We start from the raw sequence: 2,841 nt of genomic DNA on the forward strand, positions 1-2,841 counted from the left end.
TCGGAACCCCTGACCTTTCCGCCCTAGAGGCCTCAGTTGCATTTCAGCTCCAGGCCCAGAAAAGCAGCAAAATCAGACAAGCAAGCCCATGGCCAACCTCAGGACCCGCCACACTGGGGAGTGACCCCGGCCCTGGTGCCCGCCCATCAGCCCGTGGAGACCGGACCCCGAAAGGACACCCCTGGAAAGCTGCTGAGTGTTCTGCTGAGATCTTCCCCGGGGCCTCCCCTAACGTCCCACCCGAAGTCCTTAGGACAGAGGACCCCCCTTGCCCTTGCCTTTCCCTTTCTCTCCCCCCTCCCCTTCCCTCAGGCACATTACCTTTCCCCTCCTCACACTCCTTTACCTTCTGTAAGTTGTTTCCTAAGCCCATTTTTTCTAAAAATTACTTCTTTTACCTCTTTGATTTCCCAAATAAATGTTCTCTCACAGTTTGAGTCTTGGTTCTGAAGTCTTTCCGAGCCAGAACTCAAGCACCAGGTCCGGTCTGACTCCACGGGCCTAACTGCTGGCGCCGTTCCCACCGCCTACAACAGGGACACGCAAGTACTGGGCACAGTCCCTGTCCTCCCAGCACCTCCGGTTGGAAGGGGGACAAGCAGTGGCGTGCCCGCAAAAATTCCCACTAGGGAGGGCGGCCGTGTCAGACCTGGAGGCGGGAGCTACGGGAAGTGCTAAGGCCCTGGGGTTGGGGCAGGCAGGTGTGTGAGAGCGGTAAGGAGGGCTGGGGGGCAGAAATGGAGGGCAAGGGGGGCAGGGCCTTCAGGGGGCAGGCCAGGGCCCAGGGGAGGGTGGGGCTGATGGGAGGCCTCCAAGGAGACACCTGGGGAGCCGGTGCCAGACGTAGGGCCTACTGGGCAGGGGTGAGCGGCAGAGAGGAAGGCAGGCATCCAGAGGCTCCTGGGTTCTCAGCTTGTGCAGGGTGCCCCCCCGCACCCCTCCATTTTGGTTCCCTCTGCTGGAACCTTCTATTACAGGGAGATGACCCCCACACCCTGCCCCTGCCCCAGGCAGGGTCCAGACAGGCTTGCCTGGGGAAGGAGAGAGCAGGGAGGGACTCCCCAGAGGTGGGAGTGGGGCCCAGAGGGCAGGGCCTTAGACCTCAGAGCCAGCGCCAGACTCTGCCTGTTACGACTGAGGGGGTCCCCACCAACGCACCCCACAATGTGCCTCCGCGGCATCAGACTGTGTTGAGCTAAAGGCACCTGCAGCCTCAGGCTCAAGAGGACCCTGGGCCCCTCCCCTCACTGCCCGGGGGAACTGAGTCGGGGGCCTCGCCCAGAGTGAGCCGTGGTCGGCTTAGCCTCTGCCCATCTGTAGGCAGAGCAGGTCTCTGTTGACCCAGCACCCGCTCTTCTCGTCCTGCCAGGCCCTGACGCCCAGCACTATCTTGTCCCTAACTCAGGAAGTGTGTGTGTTTTTAATATGTTTTTATTGAATTCAGAGAGGAAGGGAGAGGGAGAGAGAGATAGCGACATCCACGATGAAGGAGATTCATGGATCTGCTGCTTCCTGCACGCCCCACACTGGGGACCAAGCCCACAACCCAGGCCTGTACCCTGACCTCCTGGTTCAGAGGTCGATGCTCAACCGCTGAGCCAAGCTGGCCGGGCTCAGCATGCCTTATATGCCCATGTTCGTTTCTGCCTCTGATCCTCTCGTGCATGTGGGGTCTGACTCGCACGTATGCAGGCTTCTCATGCACATGCGTGTCCCGAATCTGGGTAATTTCTATTGCTCCTCTGTCTGGTGTCTATTTCATTATTAGAGCAGCCAGAGGCACCCTGGGGGTAGAAGGCAGTGTGTCCCTCCCCACTCTACCCAGCCCACTCACCCCCAGCTCACTTCCTGCACAGCACCCCTTGCCTGGCCCACATGCCTGGGTGAGGGCAGGGCTCATACCTGCATGCAAGCTGGAGGGACGGAACTGGCCCGGTCCCGGACCCCTCCTGGCCGCGCCTCAGCTGTCTGAGGGTGTGCCTGCCGACGCCTCAGCTCCCCGGAAATGCTTTGTGCATGAATACATGACCTTGGGCAGGTCAGGGAACCTTGCACAGTCTCCACCCTGTGGGGTCGAGACAACAGCTCCCATCCCCCAGCCCAGGGTGTGAGGGGAGGCGGATGGGATAGATTTGCACAGGCACAAGCCAGAACATGCGCGCACACACACAATGCACAGATGCGTGCACACACGCACACAGACGTGTGGAGGCTCCCGCAGCCAGGGCAGGGGCCTGGGCACCTGGGTGGGGAAAGAGCTTGCATTGTCCCAGTGGGGCCTCCCCCTGATCCATCCAGTAGCAGAGCACTTGCTTCCCGTGGAGTTTGGGCCCCTGGATGGGTTGAGGGGCATTGGGTGGGGATGAAGGGGTTTTGTTTTTAGTTTTTAAGTGTGTTTTTATTTATTTCAAAGAGGAAGGGAGAGGAAGAGAGAAACATCGACAATGAGAGAGAATCATTGATCGGCTGCTTTCCGCAAGGCCCCCTCCTCCGGACCAAGCCCACAACCTGGGCAGGTGCCCTGACCAGGCATCAAACTGTGACCTCCTGGTTCATAGGTCAACACTCAACCACTCAGCCACACCGGCTGGGCTGAAGTAGCTTTCGTGGTGATGGTGGGGGAGCAGAGGCTGGGGGCTCGGCCTGGGGGGCTGAGACCCTGAAAGAGGGGCTTCTGTCATGGGCACCGTGCTGGGCAAAGGGTTAGAGGCAGAGATCTCTGGGATTCAGATGGGGTTGGTCCTGCCTGGGCAGAGAGATTGAAGGGCAGGATAGGTTGTCTGAATGATGGGCCTTGAGAAGGGGGAGCCTTGTGCTGAAGGCAGGACCTTCCCTCCCCTT

The 2,841-nt window shown here is 59.9% G+C and overlaps 1 protein-coding gene across 1 annotated transcript in view; it reads left to right on the forward strand.

Annotated features, from left to right (window-relative positions):
* The first annotated feature begins 2,178 nt into the window (after positions 1-2,178).
* The window catches only part of ANKRD65 (ankyrin repeat domain 65), a 22,396-nt gene continuing 21,733 nt past the window's right edge, over positions 2,179-2,841 (forward strand). The window contains exon 1 of the mRNA XM_014543774.1: positions 2,179-2,203. The gene's annotated coding sequence lies outside the window, so the exon portion shown is untranslated. The remainder of the gene's footprint in view (positions 2,204-2,841) is intronic.

Source organism: Myotis brandtii, unplaced genomic scaffold, assembly GCF_000412655.1.
Source record: "Myotis brandtii unplaced genomic scaffold, ASM41265v1 scaffold334, whole genome shotgun sequence".
Taxonomy (NCBI): domain Eukaryota; kingdom Metazoa; phylum Chordata; class Mammalia; order Chiroptera; family Vespertilionidae; genus Myotis; species Myotis brandtii.